This window comes from Ranitomeya imitator, chromosome 2 (assembly GCF_032444005.1).
Source record: "Ranitomeya imitator isolate aRanImi1 chromosome 2, aRanImi1.pri, whole genome shotgun sequence".
Taxonomy (NCBI): Eukaryota; Metazoa; Chordata; class Amphibia; order Anura; family Dendrobatidae; genus Ranitomeya; species Ranitomeya imitator.
The window spans coordinates 147614908-147640655 of NC_091283.1; the positions used below are offsets into that span (position 1 = coordinate 147614908).

The 25748-nt window shown below is 50.1% G+C and overlaps 1 protein-coding gene across 15 annotated transcripts in view; it reads right to left on the minus strand.

Annotated features, from left to right (window-relative positions):
• DAB2IP (DAB2 interacting protein) overlaps nucleotides 1-23437 on the minus strand; it is a 224103-nt gene extending 200666 nt beyond the window's left edge. For 14 of the 15 annotated variants that reach the window (XR_011318013.1, XR_011318014.1, XM_069747414.1 and 11 more), the window contains exons 1-2: nucleotides 23136-23236; nucleotides 22944-23049 (exon numbers count right to left, since the gene is read on the minus strand). The gene's annotated coding sequence lies outside the window, so the exon portion shown is untranslated. Of the gene's footprint in view, nucleotides 1-22943; nucleotides 23050-23135 lie in introns of all 15 variants that reach the window. The other variant, XM_069747409.1, reaches the window with a different exon arrangement.
• Between the last annotated feature and the right edge of the window lie 2311 nt (nucleotides 23438-25748).

The window sequence follows — 25748 nt, forward strand, 5'->3', positions numbered from 1 at the left end:
CTGCACAGTTTTATAAAAGTCAGCTTCTCTACATGTCTGACAGCCATTCCATTCCAGTGTCAGTTGAATTCCATCCAGAGTACACCTCATTCTACTTAATGTGCTTCTGATTAGGTGATCACCTGAACCAAATCTTATTTAACGGATATGCAGGTAAAGGCGAAGGTGGGGTCGATATTGTGGTCAGATCACGTTCCTATTTACTTAACAATCTCACTTCATTCTGTCTCGAGACCAGGTTTCTCCTGGCGTCTGAATGAAAACCTGCTCCAGGATCCCATATGTAAATCAAAGATTGATCAAACAATCACAGATTTCCTGACTGACCACGAGGAAGACACCACGTCCCCCACTGTGAAATGGGAAGCTTTGAAAAGTGTAATAAGAGGCGTCCTCATCTCTCATGGCGCTAGGTTGAAAAAAGAAAGAGCGGCGGAAATACTTAGCTTAAAGGGACACTGTCACCTGAATTTGGAGGGAACAATCTTCAGCCATGGAGGCGGGGTTTTTGGGTGTTTGATTCACCCTTTCCTTACCCGCTGGCTGCATGCTGGCTGCAATATTGGATTGAAGTTCATTCTCTGTCCTCCGTAGTACATGCCTGCACAAGGTAATCTTGCCTTGCGCAGGCGTGTACTATGGAGGACAGAGAATGAACTTCAATCCAATATTGCAGCCAGCATGCAGCCAGCGGGTAAGGAAAGGGTGAATCAAAAACCCCAAAACCCCGCCTCCATGGCTGAAGATTGTTCCCTCCAAATTCAGGTGACAGTGTCCCTTTAACAGAACAAATCCACCAATTAGAAAACAAACATAAACGAGACCTTGAGGCCAGCACATTTGCTCGGCTCTCCTCGGCCGGACAAAAACTGCTATCATAGACCAAAAATCCAAATGCCTCAGAGAAAGACTCAAGAGCCGCTTCTACCAGCCCGGCAATAAAAGTGGTAGACTCTTGGCCAGAGCTCTTAATCAACGTAATCCCAATACCTACATTCCTTTTATTAAAAACAAAGAGGGGAAGAAAGTGTTTAATACCAGAGATATTCTTTCCAAGTTCAGCGAATACTACAAATCTCTATATAACATAGCGGGACACTATAAAGAGGCTCCACTACATTCTCTCCGTAATAAAATCAAATCATATTTACAGGAACATAAACTACCCACACTGCCTGAAGGTGATCTACTTGATCTTGAAAAGGAATTCTCAGTGGAGGAGGTATCTGAAACCATTAGCGCCTTGAAACAGGGCAAGAGCCCGGGCCCTGATGGGTTCTCAGCAGGCTTCTACAAGTCGTTCAACACACTGCTTAGTCCAATATTTCTGAAGGCTTGTAATTTTGTCTCTCTTGGGGGCTCCTTCCCTACACAGGCACTCATCGCTCACATAACAGTTCTCCCCAAGCCTGGCAAGGACCCTTCTACGTGCGATAATTACCGCCCGATCTCTCTGATAAATCTGGATATTAAAATATATGCAAAAATGTTAGCAAATAGATTATGCCCCCTTTTACCAAAACTAATAAACCAGGATCAGGTGGGCTTCGTTCCAGGGCGAGAGACAACACAATCCGAACTATCTCTCTAATTGACAGAGCGGGCAGAGAGGGGGACCCCCTGTGTATCATGTCAATCGATGCTGAAAAGGCCTTTGATCGGGTCCATTGGGAATTTATTTCTCAGACCCTAGAGGAAATTGGCCTAAAAGAAAATATGCTGCGTAGGATCTCCGCTTTGTATTCTTCTCCTAGTGCTCAGGTCAAGGTAAACGGCGCATTATCGGATATGTTCCCGATCAGAAATGGTACAAGACAGGGGTGCCCACTTTCTCCCCTCTTATATATCCTAACAATGGAACATTTGGCTGTGGCCTTGAGAAATAACCCCTCAATTAATGGTATAAAACTACGTTCTGAAGAACATAAGCTAGCACTTTTTGCAGATGACATTCCCCTATATATCACGTCCCCCTCTACGAGCCCACCAAACATTATTTCGGAACTACATAAATTTGGTCTCCTAAGTAACTTCAAAATGAATTCCCGTAAATCCGAAATCCTAAACATCTCACTCCAACTCCCCTTGGCTGATCAATTAAGGAAGACCTTCCCATTTAAATGGCGCTTTGATTCCCTCACTTATTTGGGTATCAAAATTACAAGCAAAACGTCTAAACTGTTTGAAACCAACTTTGCGCCAATTCTGCAGAAAACAAACTCAGATTTGGAGAAATGGCACAGGCTCCAATTGTCTTGGCTGGGTAGGATCAATGCAGTCAAGATGGACCTCCTGCCTCGCCTCTTATATTTTTTTCAAACAATTACCCTATATCTACCAGCTTCCTTCTTTTCCCGCCTCAAACAAATAATTACTCGTTTTGTTTGGTCTCATAATCGGGCACGTATTTCATATACATCATTAAGTAGATCTAAACTGACAGGTGGATTGGGCCTCCCGAATCTTGCCATCTATAGTTATGCATCAATAGGAACATGTATCCTGGACCTTTATCACAGTAAAAATAGTAAAAAGGGGGTAAACCTAGAAAACGATCTTAATGGATGCGACTCCCAAGTTGTTCTTTGGACCGGAGGCAAGGGGGTAGGGCCAGGCATCTACATACCCTTCCTCACACCAAACATATTGCTTCTTATTAAAAACCGAAACAAAGACCTTCAGATCACAACTCTCCCGGGTCCCTTAATTCCAATCTATGACAATTCTGCTTTTCCGGCAGGGCTGAATAGAGAGATATATCTAAATAAGAGAAAAGATTCCAAACCCATCATCCACGACTATTTAAAGGGAAGGTACCGCGTTTGTAGATCATTAATTAATCAATGTAATGTAGCATAACATGCTGTTATAACCCAGATTTGAATGCATGTAAAACAGATTCCGTGTGTTATAAGAGTAGAAAGAAGGAACTGGGGGCTGACATCTTGGTTTTGCAGCAGTAGTACATCACTATCAGTGTCAGATTACGGCACCCCATGGACATAGGAGATAATAGACCGCTGCTGACCCTATCTCTAACATTGCAGCAGCATTAGCAGTGAGCTGGGCACGCCTCTGTGAGCTGCACAACTCACTGCTGTAGGTGTGACTAGCTGCCATTTTATTATAGTCCAGTGCTATCTGTTGAGCTCCACTTACTCTCTATCACAGGACAGAAGCACTGACTGCTCCCCTGTACTCCAGGCACTGCAGGTTCTGGGCAGACATCCTCTGCTCTCACACGCTGCCCTGTGTGCTTCTCCTGCTCTGTCTCCGCCTCCCCACAATCCCAGTGATCTCCGGTAAACTGCACTCTCCCCCTGTTAGTTGTGTCACTATCCCTCTCTGTGCGGCGTGGGGGGGTCTCTGTGCGGCGTGGGGGGGTCTCTGTGCGGCGTGGGGGGGGTGTCTCTGTGCGGCGTGGGGGGTGTCTCTGTGCGGCGTGGGGGTGTCTGTGCGGCGTGGGGGTGTCTGTGCGGCGTGGGGGTGTCTGTGCGGCGTAGGGGATCTCTGTGCGGCGTGGGGGGGTCTCTGTGCAGCGTGGGGGGTCTCTGTGTGGCGTGGGGGATCTCTGTGCGGCATGGGGGGGGTCTCTGTGCGGCGTGGGGGGGTCTCTGTGCGGCATGGGGGGGTCTGCGGCTTGGGGGGGTCTCTGTGTGGTGTGGGGGGGTCTCTGTGCGGCGTGGGGGGGTCTCTGTGCGGCGTAGGAGGGGTCTCTGTGCGGCGTAGGGGATCTCTGTGCGGCGTATGGGATCTCTGCGGCGTGGGGGGGTCTCTGTGCGGCGTAGGGGATCTCTGCGGCGTGGGGGGGTCTCTGTGCGGCATAGGGGGGTCTCTGTGCAGCGTAGGGGGGGTCTCTGTGCGGCGTAGGGGATCTCTGTGCGGCGTAGGGGATCTCTGCGGCGTGGGGGATCTCTGTGCGGCATAGGGGGGTCTCTGTGCGGCGTAGGGGGGGTCTCTGTGCGGCGTAGGGGATCTCTGCGGCGTGGGGGGGTCTCTGTGCGGCGTGAGGGGTCTCTGTGCGGCTTGGGGGGGTCTCTGTGCGGTGTGGGGGGTCTCTGTGCGGCGTGGGGGGTCTCTGTGCGGCGTAGGGGGGTCTCTGTGCGGCGTAGGGGGTCTCTGTGCGGCGTGGGGGGTCTCTGTGTGGCGCGGGGGTCTCTGTGTGGCGCGGGGGGTCTCTGTGCGGCGTGGGGGGTCTCTGCGGCTTGGGAGGGGTCTGTGCGGCGTGGGGGGGTCTGTGCGGCGTGGGGGGGTCTCTATGCGTGTATGCAGGCATCGTCCGATGGGACTATAAGTCCCATCGGACGATGCCTGCTACAATGACAGTGATTGACACATTAGCCAATTATGGGACAGTAATAGTCCCATCATCCGGCTAATGTGTTGAATGAAAAAAAAAAAAAAAATACTCCATACATACTCCATATATACTCCATACATACATGCTACATACATGCTGCATACAATACATTACATACTTATAGACATACAGTACGTTAAACATAGATTTCATACTCACCATTACTTGTCATTTTGTTCCCCGAAGCCAGTGTCATCTGTAAAGAAATATGAAAAAAACAAACAACCAATATACTCCCTGTCCGCAGAAATCCACGAGTGTCCCACGACGATCTCCCGTGGAGAGCAGCAGCATCAGATAATGCGACTGCTCTCTAGGGGCTCCAGGAACACAATGACAGCAGGAAGGTATCCTTCCACCACTGTATTCCTCCGCCGCTGTAAAAAAAAGTCCCTAGTCTCACTTTATGCCATTGCTGTATGAGAAATTTTCCCAGGCAGCAATTGCCATAAAGTGAGACCTTGTCCTAAGGTAACCTCTCAGTGATGCACTGTAGGAGCCATTGTCTCCTGTCAGTGTGTCACTGAGGGTCCTATAGAGCAGTGACATCACCCGATGTCACTGTTCTATAGGGGAGATCGTCGTGGGACACTCGATATTAATTGGCGGAAAGGTAGTATACGGTTTATTATTTTACGTTTTTTGCAGGCGCTGAAGTATGGTAAGTATGGTTAAATGAAGAATATTAAAATACTTTTTTCCTAATGTGTGCGTGTTTTTTTTTAACCCTTTCTTACTATTGGATTAATAACGGATAGGCGTCTTATTGACGCCTCTCCGTTATTAACCCGGCTTAATGTCACCTTACAATAGCAAGGTGACATTAACCCTTCATTACTCCATATCCCACCGCTACACAGGAGTGGGAAGAGAGGGGCTAAGTGTAAGATGCGCCATCAAAGGAATTGAAGCATTTGCTCAACAGGAAAAAAAAGGCATTTAAACTGGGTGACAAAGAGGAAATTAAAATGATACAGCATGAATTGAAGCATAAAATAAAGGAGGCCCAGGAAGCCTTCAGAATTAAACTTGAAAAGAAACTGTCCCACAATAATACCAGAGAGGTTTGGGCAGGAATGAAATTACTGACTGGGCTTAAGCTGAGGCCTGAAAATGATCCAGGAACAATGGACAAGGCTAATGAGATGAATGAGTATTTCAATAGATTTAGCAGTACATGTGTAATGCAAACTGATAGTGGATGGGAACTGGGTGCAAATTCTGCAACATCGATATTGGAGGATGAGCAGACCTGCTTTAGAGTATCCGAAAATGATGTGAGGAGGCAGTTTAAGTCACTTAACATTGGTAAAGCTGCAGGACCTGATGGACTCAGCTCACGTGTCCTTAAAGTTTGTGCAGACCAGCTGTGTACCGTCTTTACGCGCCTATTTAATGGAAGTCTACAAACACAGAGGGTACCTGTGTTATGGAAAACTTCCTGTCTGGTGCCGGTACCCAAGACTTCTTCTCCTGCAACCCTAAATGACTATCGTCCTGTAGCCTTAACATCTCACGCTATGAAGGCCTTGGAAAGATTAGTGCTTGCTCACTTAAGACCGAGGGTCAATGCTTTTATTGATCCCCTTCAGTATGCTTACCGACATAGATTGGGGGTGGATGATGCTATCCTTTCTCTGTTACATAGGGTACATTCATTTCTGGAGACTGACGGAACCACGGTGCGAGCGATGTTCTTCGATTTCTCGAGTGCATTTAACTCCCTGCAGCCACTTTTACTACACAAAAAGATGACTGATATGAAGGTTGAGGAGGGGATGAGAAATTGGATAACGGACTACCTATCAGATCGGCCACAGTTTGTACAGATGGGAGCAGTGGTGTCAAGCAGATTACTGAGCAGTGTAGGTGCCCCCCAGGGAACGGTGCTTGCGCCCTTTCTATTCACACTGTATACTTCAGACTTTCAGTATAAATCTGAACTTTGCCACCTTCAAAAATTTTCGGATGACTCCGTGGTTGTGGGATGCATTAGGGGAGATCAGGGGGATGAGGAATATAGAAGGGTGGTGTCGAATTTCGTGGATTGGTGCAATGGTAACTATCTACAACTAAATGTTAAGAAAACTAAGGAGTTGGTGGCCAACTATAGCAGGATAAAGTTGGAATGCTTACCGATCACTATTGCTGGTCAGGAGGTAGAGCAGGTGGAGAGGTACAAATATTTGGGGGTCCATTTGGATAGCAAACTGGACTGGAGATGCCACTCAGAGTTTGTCTACAAGAAGGGGATGAGCAGACTGTATTTCCTAAGGAAACTGAGGTCTTTTAATGTGTGCAGCAAAATGTTAGAAATGTTCTACCAGTCAGTGGTGGCAAGTGCCATCTTTTTTGCAATCACGTGCTGGGGTAGTAGTGTGCAGGCCTCTGATGCTAATAAGCTGAATAAGATTATTAAGAAGGCAAGCTCTGCTGTCGGCTGTAATCTGGACTCTTTTGGGGAGGTAGTGGAGAAAAGAACTCTGAAAAAGTGTATGGCGATTATGAACAATAATGCACATCCACTATATGAGCTTTTCATGAGACAGAAGAGCACCTTCAGTAACCGGCTTATACTCCTGAGGTGTAAGAAGGAAAAATATAGGAAATCGTTTGTGCCAACTGCCATGGGAATGTACAACAATAACATTAGGGTTAAACCACCAAGGTGAATGTCTACTTATTTCTCTACATTTCAGTTCACTTGTTGTGTATGTCCTATTCTAATGTATAATGTTCTTCTGTCAACTCCACTGTCATGTCAACTATGTAATTCCTTTATGATTTTTATGTTTTAAGTCGTGCTGCTGTGATACCATAATTTCCCACGGGATCAATAATGTGTATCGTATCGTATCGTATTTCTGGGGCGGCTGCGGACTGGTATTTGTAGCCCGGGGGGGGGGGGGGCAATATCTATGGCCCCTCTCTAGGCTATGAATATCAGCCTGCAGCTGTCTGCGTAGCCTTTCTGGCTATAAAATATGGGGGGACCCCACGTCATTTTTTTTGGGGGGGTCCCCCTATTTTAATAGCCAGTAAAGGCTACGCAGACAGCTGCGGGCTGATATTCATAGCAGGCTACAGATATTGGCTCCTGGCCATCGGCTTTCCCCCTCTGGCGCAGAAAATCGCACGGGCGCCCACGCATTTTTTTTGTTTTAATTCAACCCTCATAAAGGCCTCTTTCACACTTGCGTCTGTACGAGTCCGTCGCTATGTGTCGGGCCGACGTACCGACGCACGTTGTGAAATTTGTGCCCGACGTGGGCAGCGGATGCAGTTTTTCAACACATCCACTGCCCATTCTGAAGTCTGGAAGGAGGGGGCGGAGTTTTGGCAGCGCATGCGCGGTAGAAAATGGCGGACGCGCTGGACAAAAAAGTTTACTTGAACGTTTTTTTTGTGCCGACGGTCTGCCAAAACATGACGGATCCGTTGCACGACAGAAGTGACGTGTGGCCATCCGTCACGATCCGTCGCTAATACAAGTTTATGGGAGAAAAACGCATCCTGCGAGCACATTTGCAGAATCCGTTTTTTTCCGCCAGATCCGTTTTTTCCACCGGATCCATTTTTTCCCGCTGGATCCGGTTTTTCCCGCCGGATCCGTTTTTTCCCGCCGGATCCATTTTTTCCTGCTTGATCCGTTAATTCCCGCCGTATCCACTTTTTTCCCACCGGATCCGTTTTTTTCCACAATTTCCTTTTTTTTCTGCCAGATCAGGTTTTTTTTCCATCGGATCCATTTTTTCCCGCCTGATCCGTTTTTTTCCACAATTTCCTTTTTTTTCTGTCAGATCATTTTTTTTTCCATCGGATCCATTTTTTCCCGCCTGATCCGTTTTTTTCATCAATTTCCTTTTTTTTCTGTCAGATCAGTTTTTTTTCCATCGGATCCTTTTTTTTCCCGCCGGATCCGTTTTTTTTCCACAAGTTCTTTTTTTTATCTGCCAGTTCCGTTTTTTCCCGCCTGATCCGTTTTTTTCCGCCTTCACCGTTTTTTTCCACAATTTCCTTTTTTTTCTGCCAGATCAGTTTTTTTTTCTATCGGATCCTATTTTTCCCGCCTGATCCATTTTTTTTACGCCGGATCCGGTTTTTTTTCCACAAGTTCCTTTTTTTCTGCCAGATCAGTTTATTCCGCCGGATCCGTTTTTTCCCGCCAGATACGTTTTTTCCACAAGCTCCTTTTTTTTCTGCCAGATCAGGTTTTTTTCGCCGGATCCGTTATTTTCTCATTGAGTTGTATTAGCGCCGGATGGCCACACGTTTCATCCGTTTTTTGCAGGATCCGTCAAAACAGCTGTTTCCGCTGGACGGAAAACACATACAGAGGAACGGTTGAATCGCGATTTCACCCGCTGCTATTGCGGGCACATGTCAGTCATATTTTTTTTTATTGACAGATCGGGCGATTCTGAACGCGGCGATACTAAATATGTGTAGGTTTGATTTTTTTTATTGTTTTGTTTTTGATGGGGCAAAAGGGGGGTGATTTAAACTTTAATTTTTTTTTTATTTTTTTTTTTCATATTTTTAAAAACATTTTTTTTTACATTTGCCATGCTTCAATAGCCTCCATGGGAAACTAGAAGCTGGCACAACTCGATCGGCTCAGCTACATAGCAGTGATCATCAGATTGCTGCTCCGTAGCTGAATTACAGGCTTGCTATGGGTGGCGCTCACAGCAGGCCGGCATCAGTAACTATAGAGGTCTCAAGGACCTCTATGGTGACCATCCTGACGCTATTGCGCGCACATGTCAGCTGTACAAAACAGCCGACATGTCGTGACTTTGATGTGGGCTCAGCGCCGGAGCCCACATCAAAGGAGGAGACACGACATGCGCAGAACATGTTGCGTTTTTTACTGCGATGCGTTTTTTCCCCAGAAAAAACGCAACATATGCACAAAAATTGCGGAATGCATTATAAATGATGGGATGCATATGTATGCAGTTTTAAATTGTTTTTATCGCATTTTTATAGCGAACAAACGCAAAAAAATGCGAAAAATCCTGAACGTGTGCACACAGCCTCAAGGTGTATCTCCCCATCACACTCCATATGTGTCTCACTCATCATACTTCACGTCTCTTTCTCTCCCATCAGTCACTCTTAGGCCGGGGACACACACAACGTATAAAAAAAGGTCCGTTTTTGACGGACGAGAATCGCACAAATGTTACCAAAACAGTGATCCGTGTGCAGTGCGAGGATGCGATTTTCTCGCATCCAATGATCCGTGTGACATCCGTGTGACATCCGTATGGTGAGATTTTCTCAAACACTTGCAAAATGAGCAAATAATGGCTGAGCCTTTCCTGTCACCTGCCCAATGCCTGAGAATTTCTCGCAAGTCACACTGATGGTCCGTGTGCTGTGCTATTTTTTCTCACCCCCATAGACTTTCATTGGCGATTCTCGGCCAAGATACGCTGACAATCGCAGCATGCGGATCCTGAATACGGCCGAGAAAATATCGGATGATGGGAGCTGCCCCATGGATTAACATTAGGACGAGCGCTATGAGATTTTTTTTATCGCGTTGCACTCGTCCGTATTATGGTCTAGTGTGACCCCGGCCTTAGCCATACAATGCATCTCTCCCCTCCCTCCATAATGCCTGGCTATTCACTGCAGAGCTGGAGCTCCCAGACAGCTCCTAATGCTGCTCCATGCACACCACATGTCTTCACTCTTCTTGGGTCCAGATGCTGCTGAGCCCACTGTGTTCTGCTCCTCTGTAAACTAGCTGTCACTCTGATGCAGTAACTGCTGGTGATAGCAGGTCACAGGGCAGTCACACACAAAATGGTGCTGCCCTGTGATGCTGCTCTTCATTCTTACTATTGGAGCAGTAACTGCTGACATCACCATTTCCCTCCCCTTTTGGGTGGTCTAATATCCCTGGGGCAGAGCTGCTAAATCTTACTATAGCGGCTTGAGGTCCAAAACGGAAAATGCTCCCCCTAGTGGTAAATATGTATATTTGGAGAAAAATATATAATATTTTTCATATAGAAATGTTTGCAAACAGTGCAAACATTGCATTAATACATTTTAATTACTATTTTAAGCTTAATTTCACAAAAAAACAAACTACAAGAAAACTGGTGGCACCTTCCCTTTAAAGGAAACTGGGATGAAGTCCCTTCGGGAATTATTCCCAGAGGAGGAAACACACTCTGTTGATTGGTTCTTCTATGAACAACTAAAAAGTTATATCCACTCAATCTCTAAACAAACCAATATCAGCAGGCCGCTAACTCCCTTTGAGATGCTTTGCATATCAGCAAGACCCCCGGATCATACTGTCTCGCTGCTATATAAAATCTTCCAAGAGGGGAGGGCTCCGCTGCAGGGTTGGCCAATGTTTTTCTCGAAATGGGAGGGCGATCTGGGAAGGCCCTTGTCATCCGAAGACAGGGGAAAAATTCTTCTCTTCTTGTCCAGATCGTCATTATGCGCGGTATCACAGGAGAGGAGCTATAAGATTCTAGCAAGATGGTACAGATGCCCCGCCATGGTGCATGCGGTGTTCCCCACGACTCCTGACACCTGTTGGAGATGTTTAAAGGAAATAGGCTCTTACATGCATATCTGGTGGGACTGCCCCCCCATAAAGGATTTGTGGTTGGCCGTCTTTGAACTTCATAATAGGTTGTCTATCACACAGATCCAACCTTCAGCAAGTCTAGCATTGCTGTCTTTATGTGAATTGTCGATATCTAGGTTCAAGAGGGGTATCCTCAGACACTTTCTTACCGCAGTCAGGAATCTAATCCCTCGGTTTTGGAAACAAGAAAAATTTCCTTCCCGTACAGAATTTGTGGCAGAACTTAATAACATTTATAGAATGGAGCAGCTGATAAACCTGTCACCAGGTAATGTAGAAAAAACCTACAACATATGGGCCCCCTGGATCGCTTTTAGGGAAACTCCGGAACTAGATCTCTGGGTTTCCAGAACCCGACACATTATGTAGCTTATTTTTGTGTACTTCCGGGCCGTTTCTCGGCATGCGTTCTGTCCGTTGGGGTACGGAGGCAGCCACACTCCTTCCCTGAATTCCCCACACCCTCATCCATTCCTCTCTTCTTCTTTCTACCCCTTTTCTTTCCCCTTTCTTACTTTCTATGTTTGTCTTCCTCATATCCAGTTTGATTGTATATTGTACTTTTAAATGACTACAAAGGAATTTAACAATGGTTACCAACTATCCCGGCTGTTCTTTATTGTTAACACCTCATAATCTCGGGATAACCAATAGCATTATTAATCAGAAAGTTAAATTATAAGACTTAAATGTTGTAACAATGCTTCACTTGTTTAACTTGTAACTACTGCCTATCATTGCACAGATTTACCAGTTTGTATTATTTACCTTTATTCTTTATTGCTGTGACCAATAAAAATGATTTATACAAATCTTATTTAACGAAGGGAAGTATAAAAAACACTGCTGTGGTGATCACAATCCTCTTGCAAAAGGACAAGCTGGATGGCAAAACAAGTGTTAGTAATAGCCCAAAAGTAATAGGAATGAAAAAATAACTTTTAACCTTGCCAAATGAGTAGAAAAGAAGGGCTCAATTCTGGCTTTACTAGCAGAGGGACACAGTGAGCGTCATGCTGCCTCCATCCTTACAATTTCTAAGACGGTAGTCCATTACAACAAGGTCAAGCAACAGACATTGGGTACAACAAAGCTACAGACCGGCAGAGGGCGAAAAAGACTCTCCACTGACTGGGATGATCGTCATCTTAATTAAATGTCACTCTGCATCCGCAGGATGACATCAAGTGACTTACAAAAGGAATGGCAAATGGCAGCTGGGGTGAAGTGCACGGCAAGAACAGTTCGTAACAGGCTCCTAGAGGCAGGACACAAGTCATGTAAAGCTATAAAAAAAAGCCTTTCATCAATGAGAAGCAAAGGAGAGCCAGGCTGAAGTTTGCCAAAGACCATAAGGATTGGACCATAGAGGACTAGAGTTAGGTAATCTTCTCTGATGAGTCTAATTTTCATCTTTGCCCAACACCTGGTCGTCTAATGGTTAGACGGAGGTCTGGAGAGGCGTACAAGCCACAGTGTCTTGCACCTACTGTGAAATTTGGTGGAGTATCGGTGATGATCTGGGGATGCTTCAGCAAGGCTGGAATTGGGCAGGTTAATCTTTGTGAAGGACGTATGAATCAAGCCGCATAAAAGGTTATCCTGGAAAAACAGTTGCTTACTTCTGCTCAGGCAATGTTCCCCAATTCTGAGGACTGTTTTTTTCAGCAGGACAATGCGCCATGCCACACAGCTAGGTCAATCAAGGTGTGGATGAAGGTGCACCACATCAAATCCCTGTCATGGGCAGCCCAATCTCCAGACCTGAACCCCACTGAAAACCTCTGGAATGTAATCAAGAGGATGATGGATAGTCACAAGCCATCAAACAAAGAAGAGCTTATATTTTTGTACCACGAGTGGCATAAGGTCACCCAAAAGCAGTGTGAAAGACTGGTGGAAAGCATGCCAAGAAGCATGAAAGCTGTGATTAACAATCATGGCTATTCCACAAAATATTGATTTCTGAACTCTTTCTGAGTTAAATCATTAGTATGGTTGTTTCTAAATGATTATGAACTTGTTTTCTGCAAGCAATGCATTTTTTTTTTTGCTATTTTGAACATTTCTCATTTTCTGAAAATAAATACAAAATGTATTGCTTGGAACTTCGGAGGCATGTTGTCAGTAGTTTATAGAATAAAAGAACAATTTACATTTTACACAAAAATATACCTATAAAGGGAAAAATAAGAGAAACTGAAAATTTTGCAGTGGTCTCTTCATTTTTGCCAGAGCTGTATAATTATATACAGGAGATGCCCAGGTTATAACGGTTGTACATATATTATTATATACAGGTTGTACACATATTATTATATACAGGAGATGCCCAGGTTATACCAGTGTACATATTATATAGGAGATGCCCCCTTATACCAGCTGTACCTATATAATTACAAAAAAAAGATGCCCAGGTTATATAGTAGATGCTAGGGTTATATGTTATATGTTGTGGTCTTTGGGCTGATGTTTGCCCTGGCCGCTGGTCCCATTTCTGTTGTTACCTGGCCCGGTTCTCGGCGGGGCGGGCAGAGCGGCTGCTAATTATCGTGTTGCGCTGCTGCTGTTGTTGTTTTCTTGTCTGACATGAATATTAATGGTGTCCACAATCAGCGCAGGCACAATACGGATCACATCTGCTGCCCATTCTGAGAGCGGCCAATTACTGACTACCGGCAGACCCTGATGTGGCTGATTAATCCACGTAGGACCAGTCACCATCTCACCCCGACACAACCTGCATCGCTGATCACATCCAACCGCACACAGCCGCGCAGCCCCGTGCAACCCGGAATGGAGACCAGCGTCAACTACACAGGAGCCCCAGTGTCAGACAAGAGGTACATGAATCAAATCAGTACCAATAGATGCCATATACAAAACGTACGTGTGTGTACAGGGGCCACTCATCAGAGATCCCTGAAGTCCAGGGAGAAAACCATCTGCCCCCTAACATCCACCTTTAGGAGCTTTTCTGACCTCCCATTCTATAGCCATAAATTAATATGGAGTCTTTCCCCCTGCGGATATAACATCTCCCACCTTTCTGGGAAGGTTTTCTTACAAGATCCTGGAGGCGTCTGTGGGGAATTTTGCCCCTTCATCCAGAAGAGCATTTGTGAGGTGAGACCCTGATGTTGGGGGAGGCCGGGCTCACAATCTCCATTCTTGGACGGCCTGAGGTCCAGGCTCTGTGCGGCCGCTCATGTTCTTCCAGCCTCCATGTCTGTATGGAGCTTGTGCTCTGGGCACAGTCATGGAGAACAGGGCCTTCCCCAAACTGTTTCCACAAAGCTGAAGGTTCAGTTGTCCACAATGTCTTTTGCTGAAGATTAAGATTCCCCATCACTGGAACTAATGAGCTGAGGCCGACCCATGATAACAAGGCTATAGCATTATCCTCCTCCACCAAACTGTATAGCAAGCACAATGCAGCCAGGCGGGTAACGTTCTCCTAACATTCACTAAACCCAGATTTATCCATCAGACACCAGATAGAGAAGTGCAATCCGTCACTACTCAGAATGCGTTTCCTCCAGAGTCTAGGGTGGAGACTTTACACCCCTCCATTTGACACTTGGCCTTGTGCTTGGTGATGTACGGCTGCACGCAGCTGCTCGACCATTAAGCTCCTGGCGGGGGCGCAGTGTTTGCGCTAATGTTAATCCCAGAGGACATCTGGAGTCATGGGGTCAGCAGAGCTTTGGTGACTTTTCTACCCTCTGCTCCTCAGCACTAGGCCCCCCTTTCTGTAACACTACGTGATCTCCACTTTAGTGGCTGACTTGCTGCGGTTCTTCCGACTTCTCACTCACAGGTTACGGGGGCATATTTAGGAATGAAGAAATATCAGGTACGGACTTGTTACACCAGTGGCCACTATTACCGGACCGCGCTGATATTGGTGAGTTCTGCACCACCGGGAGGTGAGGAGATAGACATTATATATCAGGAGGAGGCGAAGGGGCTGGACGTCATATATTGAGGGTGAGAAGCCAAAAGTTATACACCAAGGGCCAACTGGTCAGGGTTTATACACTGAAGGGCAAAGGTCTGGATGTATACATAGGGGGAGAGGTGCTGAGACTTATACACTGGGGGGTGAGAGGCCAGATGTTATACACCGTGGTGCGAGGGGTCGGGGTTTATACACCAGGGGGTGAGAGGCCAGATGTTATACACTATGGTGTGAGGGGCCGAGGTTCATACACCTGGGGGGGTGAGAGGCCAGATGTTATACACCGTGGTGTGAGGGACCGAGGTTTATACATCTGGGGGGTGAGAGGCCAGATGTTATACACCGTGGTGCGAGGGGTCGGGGTTTATACACTGGGGGGGTGAGAGGCCAGATGTTATACACCATGGTGTGAGGGGCTGAGGTTTATACACCGGGGGGTGAGAGGCCAGATGTTATACCCTATGGTGTGAGGGGCCGGGGTTTATACACCGGTGGGGTGAGAGGCCAGATGTTTTACACTATGGTGTGAGGGGCCGAGATTTATGCACCGGGGGGTGAGAGGCCAGATGTCATACACCGTGGTGCGAGGGGTCGGGGTTTATACATCGGGGGGTGAGAGGCCAGATGTTGTACACCGTGGTGCGAGGGGTCGGGATTTATACATCGGGGGAGGGTGAGAGGCCAGATGTAATACACTGTGGTATGAGGGGTCGGGGTTTATACACCAAGAGGGTGGGGGGGGGGAGAGGCAAGATGTTATACACCTTGGTGTGAGGGGCCGAGGTTTATACATCGGGGGGGGGGGGGGGAAGGGGGTGAGAGGCCAGATGTTATACACCGTGGTGTGAGGGACCGAGGTTTAAACACCGGGGGGTGAGAGGCCAGATAGTAACATAGTAACATAGTTAGTAAGGCCGAAAAAAGACATTTGTCCATCCAGTTCAGCCTATGTTAGATGTTAGATGTTATACACCGTGGTGTGAGGGGCCGAGGTTTATACATCGGGGGGAGGGTGAGAGGCCAGATGTTATACACTGTGGTGTGAGGGGTCGGGGTTTATACATCGGGGGGGGGGCGGGGGGGGTGAGAGGCCAGATGTTATACACCTTGGTGTGAGGGGCCGAGGTTTATACATCGGGGGGGAAGGGTGAGAGGCCAGATGTCATACACCTTGGTCTGAGGGGCCGAGGATTATACATCGGGGGGGGGAGAGGCCAGATGTTATACACTGTGGTGTGAGGGGTCAGGGTTTATACACCGGGGGGGGGGGTGAAAGGCCAGATGTTACACACCTTGGTGTGAGGGGCCGAGGTTTATACATCGGGGGGGAGGGGGGGAGAGGCCAGATGTTATACACCGTGGTGTGAGGGACCGAGGTTTAAACACCGGGGGGTGAGAGGCCAGATGTTATACACCGTGGTGTGAGGGGCCGAGGTTTATACATCGGGGGGAGGGTGAGAGGCCAGATGTTATACACTGTGGTGTGAGGGGTCGGGGTTTATACATCGGGGGGGGGGTGAGAGGCCAGATGTTATACACCTTGGTGTGAGGGGCCGAGGTTTATACATCGGGGGGGAAGGGTGAGAGGCCAGATGTCATACACCTTGGTCTGAGGGGCCGAGGATTATACATCGGGGGGGAGGGGGTGAAAGGCCAGATGTTATACACCTTGGTGTGAGGGGCCGAGGTTTATACATCGGGGGAGGGGGTGAGAGGCCAGATGTCATACACCTTGGTGTGAGGGGCCGAGGTTTATACACTGGGGGGGTGAGAGGCCAGATGTTATACCCTATGGTGTGAGGGGCCGAGGTTTATACACCGGGGGATGAGAGGCCAGATGTTATACACCTTGGTGTGAGGGGCCGAGGTTTAGACATCGGAGGATGAGAGGCCAGATGTTATATACTGTGTTGCAAGGGGTTGGGATTTACGGTATACACGGGGAAGGGGGGGGGGGGGGTAAGAGGTCAGATGTTATACATCGTGGTGTGAGGGTCTAAGGTTTACACACCGGGGGGTGAGAGGCCAGATGTTATACACCGTGGTGTGAGGGGTCGGGGTTTATACACCGGGGGTGAGAGGCCAGATGTTATACACTATGGTGTGAGGGGCCGAGGTTCATACACCGGGGGGTGAGAGGCCAGATGTTATACACCTTTGTGTGAAGGGCCGAGGTTTATACATCGGGTGGTGAGAGGCCAGATGTTATACACCGTGGTGTGAGGGGTCGGGGTTTATACACCGGGGGGTGAGAGGCCAGATGTTATACACCGTAGTGTGAGGGGTCGGGGTTTATACACCGGGGGGAGGGTGAGAGGCCAGATGTTATACACTGTGGTGTGAGGGGTCGGGGTTTATACACCGGGGGGGGGTGAGAGGCCAGATGTCATACACCTTGGTGTGAGGGGCCGAGGCTTATACACTGGGGGGGTGAGAGGCCAGATGTTATACCCTATGGTGTGAGGGGCCGAGGTTTATACACAGGGGGATGAGAGGCCAGATGTTATACACCTTGGTGTGAGGGGCCGAGGTTTATACATCGGGGGATGAGAGGCCAGATGTTATATACTGTGTTGCAAGGGGTTGGGATTTACGGTATACACGGGGGGGGGGGGGGGGGGGGGGTGAGAAGCCAGATGTTATACATCGCGGTGTGAGGGGCTGAGGTTTACACACCGGGGGGTGAGAGGCCAGATGTTATACCCTATGGTGTGAGGGGCCGAGGTTTATACACCGGGGGATGAGAGGCCAGATGTTATACACCATGGTGTGAGGGGTCGGGGTTTATACACCCGGGGGGGTGAGAGGCCAGATGTTATACACCGTGGTGTGAGGAGTCGGGTTTATACACGGGGGGGTGAGAGGCCAGATGTTATACACCGTGGTGTGAGGGGTCGGGGTTTATACATTGGGGGGGGGGGGGGGAGGGGGCTGAGAGGCCAGATGTTATACACCTTGGTGTGAGGGGCCGAGGTTTATACACCGGGGGTGAGAGGCCAGATGTCATATACCATGGTGTGATGAGTCTGTGTTTATACACCGGAGGGTGAGAGGCCAGATGTTATACACCGTGGTGTGAGGGGTCGGGGTTTATACACCGGGGGTGAGAGGCCAGATGTTATACACTATGGTGTAAGGGGCCGAGGTTCATACACCGGGGGGTGAGAGGCCAGATGTTATACACCTTTGTGTGAGGGGCCGAGGTTTATACATCGGGGGGTGAGAGGCCAGATGTTATACACCGTGGTGTGAGGGGTCGGGGTTTATACACCAGGGGGTGAGAGGCCAGATGTTATACACCGTGGTGTGAGGGGTCGGGGTTTATACACCGGGGGGTGAGAGGCCAGATGCTATACACCGTGGTGTGAGGGGTCGGGGTTTATACACCGGGGGGTGAGAGGCCAGATGTTATACACCATGGTGTGAGGGGTCGGGGTTTATACACGGGGGGTGAGAGGCCAGATGTTATACACTATGGTGTGAGGGGCCGAGGTTCATACACCGGGGGTGAGAGGCCAGATGTTATACACCTTTGTGTGAGGGGCCGAGGTTTATACATCGGGGGGTGAGAGGCCAGATGTTATACACCGTGGTGTGAGGGGTCGGGGTTTATACACTGGGGGGTGAGAGGCCAGATGTTATACACCGTGGTGTGAGGGGTCGGGTTTATACATGGGGGGGGGCTGAGAGGCCAGATGTTCTACACCGTGGTGTGAGGGGTCGGGGTTTATACACCGTGGTGTGAGGGGTCGGGGTTTATACACCGTGGTGTGAGGGGTCAGGGTTTATACACCGGGGGGTGAGAGGTCAGATGTTATACACCATGGTGTGAGGGGTCGGGGTTTATACACCCGGGGGGGTGAGAGGCCAGATGTTATACACCGTGGTGTGAGGAGTCGGGTTTATACACGGGGGGGTGAGAGGCCAGATGTTATACACCGTGGTGTGAGGGGTCGGGGTTTATACATTGGGGGGGGAGGGAGGGGGCTGAGAGGCCAGATGTTATACACCTTGGTGTGAGGGGCCGAGGTTTATACACCGGGGGTGAGAGGCCAGATGTCATATACCATGGTGTGATGAGTCTGTGTTTATACACCGGAGGGTGAGAGGCCAGATGTTATACACCGTGGTGTGAGGGCTCGGGGTTTATACACCGGGGGTGAGAGGCCAGATGTTATACACTATGGTGTAAGGGGCCGAGGTTCATACAACCGGGGGGTGAGAGGCCAGATGTTATACACCTTTGTGTGAGGGGCCGAGGTTTATACATCGGGGGGTGAGAGGCCAGATGTTATACACCGTGGTGTGAGGGGTCGGGGTTTATACACCGGGGGGTGAGAGGCCAGATGTTATACACCGTGGTGTGAGGGGTCGGGGTTTATACACGGGGGGTGAGAGGCCAGATGTTATACACTATGGTGTGAGGGGCCGAGGTTCATACACCGGGGGTGAGAGGCCAGATGTTATACACCTTTGTGTGAGGGGCCGAGGTTTATACATCGGGGGGTGAGAGGCCAGATGTTATACACCGTGGTGTGAGGGGTCGGGGTTTATACACTGGGGGGTGAGAGGCCAGATGTTATACACCGTGGTGTGAGGGGTCGGGTTTATACATGGGGGGGGGCTGAGAGGCCAGATGTTCTACACCGTGGTGTGAGGGGTCGGGGTTTATACACCGTGGTGTGAGGGGTCGGGGTTTATACACCGTGGTGTGAGGGGTCAGGGTTTATACACCGGGGGGTGAGAGGTCAGATGTTATACACCATGGTGTGAGGGGTCGGGGTTTATACACCCGGGGGGGTGAGAGGCCAGATGTTATACACCGTGGTGTGAGGAGTCGGGTTTATACACGGGGGGGTGAGAGGCCAGATGTTATACACCGTGGTGTGAGGGGTCGGGGTTTATACATTGGGGGGGGAGGGAGGGGGCTGAGAGGCCAGATGTTATACACCTTGGTGTGAGGGGCCGAGGTTTATACACCGGGGGTGAGAGGCCAGATGTCATATACCATGGTGTGATGAGTCTGTGTTTATACACCGGAGGGTGAGAGGCCAGATGTTATACACCGTGGTGTGAGGGCTCGGGGTTTATACACCGGGGGTGAGAGGCCAGATGTTATACACTATGGTGTAAGGGGCCGAGGTTCATACAACCGGGGGGTGAGAGGCCAGATGTTATACACCTTTGTGTGAGGGGCCGAGGTTTATACATCGGGGGGTGAGAGGCCAGATGTTATACACCGTGGTGTGAGGGGTCGGGGTTTATACACCGGGGGGTGAGAGGCCAGATGTTATACACCGTGGTGTGAGGGGTCGGGGTTTATACACGGGGGGTGAGAGGCCAGATGTTATACACTATGGTGTGAGGGGCCGAGGTTCATACACCGGGGGTGAGAGGCCAGATGTTATACACCTTTGTGTGAGGGGCCGAGGTTTATACATCGGGGGGTGAGAGGCCAGATGTTATACACCGTGGTGTGAGGGGTCGGGGTTTATACACTGGGGGGTGAGAGGCCAGATGTTATACACCGTGGTGTGAGGGGTCGGGTTTATACATGGGGGGGGGCTGAGAGGCCAGATGTTCTACACCGTGGTGTGAGGGGTCGGGGTTTATACACCGTGGTGTGAGGGGTCGGGGTTTATACACCGTGGTGTGAGGGGTCAGGGTTTATACACCGGGGGGTGAGAGGTCAGATGTTATACACCATGGTGTGAGGGGTCGGGGTTTATACACCCGGGGGGGTGAGAGGCCAGATGTTATACACCGTGGTGTGAGGAGTCGGGTTTATACACGGGGGGGTGAGAGGCCAGATGTTATACACCGTGGTGTGAGGGGTCGGGGTTTATACATTGGGGGGGGAGGGAGGGGGCTGAGAGGCCAGATGTTATACACCTTGGTGTGAGGGGCCGAGGTTTATACACCGGGGGTGAGAGGCCAGATGTCATATACCATGGTGTGATGAGTCTGTGTTTATACACCGGAGGGTGAGAGGCCAGATGTTATACACCGTGGTGTGAGGGCTCGGGGTTTATACACCGGGGGTGAGAGGCCAGATGTTATACACTATGGTGTAAGGGGCCGAGGTTCATACAACCGGGGGGTGAGAGGCCAGATGTTATACACCTTTGTGTGAGGGGCCGAGGTTTATACATCGGGGGGTGAGAGGCCAGATGTTATACACCGTGGTGTGAGGGGTCGGGGTTTATACACCGGGGGGTGAGAGGCCAGATGTTATACACCGTGGTGTGAGGGGTCGGGGTTTATACACCGGGGGGTGAGAGGCCAGATGCTATACACCATGGTGTGAGGGGTCGGGGTTTATACAAGGGGGGTGAGAGGCCAGATGTTATACACTATGGTGTGAGGGGCCGAGGTTCATACACCGGGGGTGAGAGGCCAGATGTTATACACCTTTGTGTGAGGGGCCGAGGTTTATACATCGGGGGGTGAGAGGCCAGATGTTATACACCGTGGTGTGAGGGGTCGGGGTTTATACACTGGGGGGTGAGAGGCCAGATGTTATACACCGTGGTGTGAGGGGTCGGGTTTATACATGGGGGGGGGGGGCTGAGAGGCCAGATGTTCTACACCATGGTGTGAGGGGTCGGGGTTTATACACCGTGGTGTGAGGGGTCGGGGTTTATACACCGTGGTGTGAGGGGTCGGGGTTTATACACCGTGGTGTGAGGGGTCAGGGTTTATACACCGGGGGGTGAGAGGTCAGATGTTATACACCGTGGTGTGAGGGGTCGGGGTTTATACACCGGGGGGTGAGAGGTCAGATGTTATACACCGTGGTGTGAGGGGTCGGGGTTTATACACCGGGGGGTGAGAGGCCAGATGTTATACACCATGGTGTGAGGGGTCGGGGTTTATACACGGGGGGTGAGAGGCCAGATGTTATACACTATGGTGTGAGGGGCCGAGGTTCATACACCGGGGGTGAGAGGCCAGATGTTATACACCTTTGTGTGAGGGGCCGAGGTTTATACATCGGGGGGTGAGAGGCCAGATGTTATACACCGTGGTGTGAGGGGTCGGGGTTTATACACTGGGGGGTGAGAGGCCAGATGTTATACACCGTGGTGTGAGGGGTCGGGTTTATACATGGGGGGGGGCTGAGAGGCCAGATGTTCTACACCGTGGTGTGAGGGGTCGGGGTTTATACACCGTGGTGTGAGGGGTCGGGGTTTATACACCGTGGTGTGAGGGGTCGGGGTTTATACACCGTGGTGTGAGGGGTCAGGGTTTATACACCGGGGGGTGAGAGGTCAGATGTTATACATCATGGTGTGAGGGGTCGGGGTTTATACACCGGGGGGTGAGAGGCCAGATGTTATACACCGTGGTGTGAGGGTCGGGGTTTATACGCCGGGGGGGCTGAGAGGCCAGATGTTATACACCGTGGTGTGAGGGGTCGGGGTTTATACACCCTGGTGTAAGGGGTCGGGGTTTATACACCGTGGTGTGAGGGGTCGGGGTTTATACACCGTGGTGTGAGGGGTCGGGGTTTATACACCCTGGTGTAAGGGGTCGGGGTTTATACACCGTGGTGTGAGGGGTCGGGGTTTATACACCGTGGTGTGAGGGGTCGGGGTTTATACACAGTGGTGTGAGGGGTCGGGGTTTATACACCGGAGCAAAGAGACTGAGCAGGAGCCGGAATGCACCGATACTCTTTAGTGTGCACACAGACATAGCGGATGACCGTATGCCAGTAATAACGCAGCACCAAGACCAGCAGAGACCCCGACGGGCCGGAGTGCCCACCTATGACGTCAGACACCTGTGCCGAATGAGTGACCCGGGCACGTCTGGTCGGTCGGCGCTCACACCCCCGGTCCCCGGTATCTGCCCCCACAGATACTCCGCCACCTCCGAGCACAGACGACATTTTCCTCTCATCATGCAGGACCACAGTGACTGACGACTTCCTCCAGCTACAGAGGACACACTGTCCCCGACCACCAGCCCCCGCACAGCGCCACCATCATCCTTACCGGTCATTGTCCGCGCTCCTGCAGCCAGGAATGATGGAGCTGCTGCTCGGGCTTGGGTGGCTTCACGTCTGTGTGATGGAGCCTGTGAGCCGTCGGCTGGGAACCCCTGCGGAGCGAGGGAAAAGGGCGCATTACACTCAGAGGACGGGCAGCGCCGGTGTGACTACACGTGTGATGGACGATGCAACGTACTGCAGCTCCGGGGTCGCCGTCACTCGGCCGGGGGTGCGGGCAGCAGATCACAGCAGCCAGGATTCCACCTCACATCTGCTCCCCGAGGCCAGCAAGCGACGTAAGCGTGAGACCTCCCCACGCCTGTTACCATGGCAACCACCGGCTCCCACTGAACGCTGTCAGACGAGGCCAACTCTGCGCTCTCTGCTCTCTACGCTGTGTTGTCTCTGCTCTCTGCGCCCAGCTCTCTCTGCGCTCTGTGCCCTCTGCTCTCTGCGCTCCTCTCTCTGTTCTCTCAGCTCTTGTGCTCTGTTCTCTCTGCGCTCTGTTCTCTATTGTCTCTGTGCTCTATTCTCTCTGTGCTCTGATCTCTCTGCACTATGTTCTCTCTGTTCTCTGCGCTCCGTTCTCTGCGCTCCGTTCTCTGCACTCTGTTCTCTCTGTGCTCGGCTGTCTCTGTTCTCTGCACTCCGTTCTCTGTGCTCTGCTCTCTCTGCACTCTGCTTTCTCTGCGCTGTTCTCTGTGCTCTGCTCTCTCTGCACTCTGTTCTCTCTGTGCTCGGCTGTCTCTGCTCTCTGCGCTCTGTTCTCTGCGCTCTGTTCTCTGCGCTCCGTTCTCTGCGCTCCGTTCTCTGCGCTCCGTTCTCTGCGCTCCGTTCTCTGCGCTCCATTCTCTGCGCTCCATTCTCTGTGCTCCGTTCTCTGCACTCTGTTCTCTCTATACTCTGTTCTCTCTGTGCTCGGCTGTCTCTGCTCTCTGCACTCTGTTCTCTCTGTGCTCTGCTCTCTCTGTGCTCTGTTCTCTCTGTGCTCGGCTGTCTCTGCTCTCTGCACTCTGCTCTCTCTGTGCTCTGCTCTCTCTGCACTCTGTTCTCTCTGTGCTCGGCTTTCTCTGCTCTCTGCGCTCTGTTCTCTGCGCTCTGTTCTCTCTGCGCTCCATTCTCTGTGCTCCGTTCTCTGCACTCTGTTCTCTCTATACTCTGTTCTCTCTGTGCTCCGTTCTCTGTGCTCCGTTCTCTGCACTCTGTTCTCTCTGTGCTCTGCTCTCTCTGTGTTCCGTTCTCTGTGCTCCGTTCTCTGCACTCTGTTCTCTCTGTGCTCTGTTCTCTCTGTGCTCGGCTGTCTTCTCTCTGCACTCTGCTCTCTCTGTGCTCTGCTCTCTCTGCACTCTGTTCTCTCTGTGCTCGGCTGTCTCTGCTCTCTGTGCTCTGTTCTCTGCGCTCTGTTCTCTCTGCGCTCCGTTCTCTGCGCTCCGTTCTCTGCACTCCATTCTCTGTGCTCTGTTCTCTGCACTCTGTTCTCTCTATACTCTGTTCTCTCTGCTCTCTCTGTGCTCTGCTCTCTCTGTGCTCTGCTCTCTCTGTGCTCTGCTCTCTCTGCACTCTGCTCTCTCTGCGCTCTGCTCTCTCTGCGCTCTGCTCTCTCTGTGCTCTGCTCTCTCTGTGCTCTGTTCTCTCTGTGCTCGGCTGTCTCTGCTCTCTGCACTCTGTTCTCTCTGCGCTCTGGTCTCTCTGCGCTCTGCTCTCTCTGCGCTCTGCTCTCTCTGTGCTCTGCTCTCTCTCCGCTCTGTTCTCTGTGCTCTGCTCTCTCAAAACTCTCCCTCTCTCTTTTAGTACTGTCTGCTCTCTCAAAACTAAAGACTAAACAGAGTAGCCAAAAACCAACCAAAAATAAATCTGCAAATAAATTATTAGAAAATCACATATAAAATCAGACTAAACACAGAATATATAAACATGATAAGAAAACAAATGGATGAGACATGAAGGGAAGCAAGGAAGAGACTGGGGGTCAATATACCTGGGGATCGCAGTACAGGTGCATGCAAGCTCTCTGCACTCTCTGCTCTGCTTTCTGCACTGTCTGCACTGTCTGCTCTCTTCTTTCTGCACTGTCTGCTCTCTGCACTGTCTGCTCTGCTTTCTGCACTGTCTGCTCTTCTTTCTGCACTGTCTGCTCTCTGCACTGTCTGCTCTCTGAACTGTCCCATCTCTGAACTGTCTACTTTCTGCACTGTTGGCTCCCTGCACTGTCTGTTCTCTGCACTGTCTGCTCTCTTCTTTCTGCACTGTCTGCTCTTCTTTCTGCGCTGTCTTCTCTCTGCACTGTCTGCTCTCTGTGCTGTCTTCTTTCTGCACTGTCTGCTCTCTTCTTTCTGCACTGTCTGCTCTGCTTTCTGCACTGTCTTCTCTCTGCACTGTCTGCTCTCCATGCTGTCTTCTTTCTGCACTGTCTGCTCTCTTCTTTCTGCACTGTCTGCTCTCTTCTTTCTGCACTGTCTGCTCTCTTCTTTCTGCACTGTCTGCTTTCTGAACTGTCTTCTTTCTGCACTGTTGGCTCCCTGCACTGTCTGCTCTCTGCACTGTCTTCTTTCTGCACTGTTGGCTCCCTGCACTGTCTGCTCTCTGCACTGTCTGCTCTGCTTTCTGCACTGTCTTCTCTCTGCACTGTCTGCTCTCTGTGCTGTCTGCTCCATGCTCCACAGACTTGTATTATCTACTGTGCTGTAAACTGGCTCTGCATGCTGCACAGACTTGTATTATCTGCTGAACTGTAGACTGCCTTTCTATGCTGTGCAGACTTGTATTATCTCCTGTACTGTAGACTGCCTTTCTATGCTGTGCAGACTTG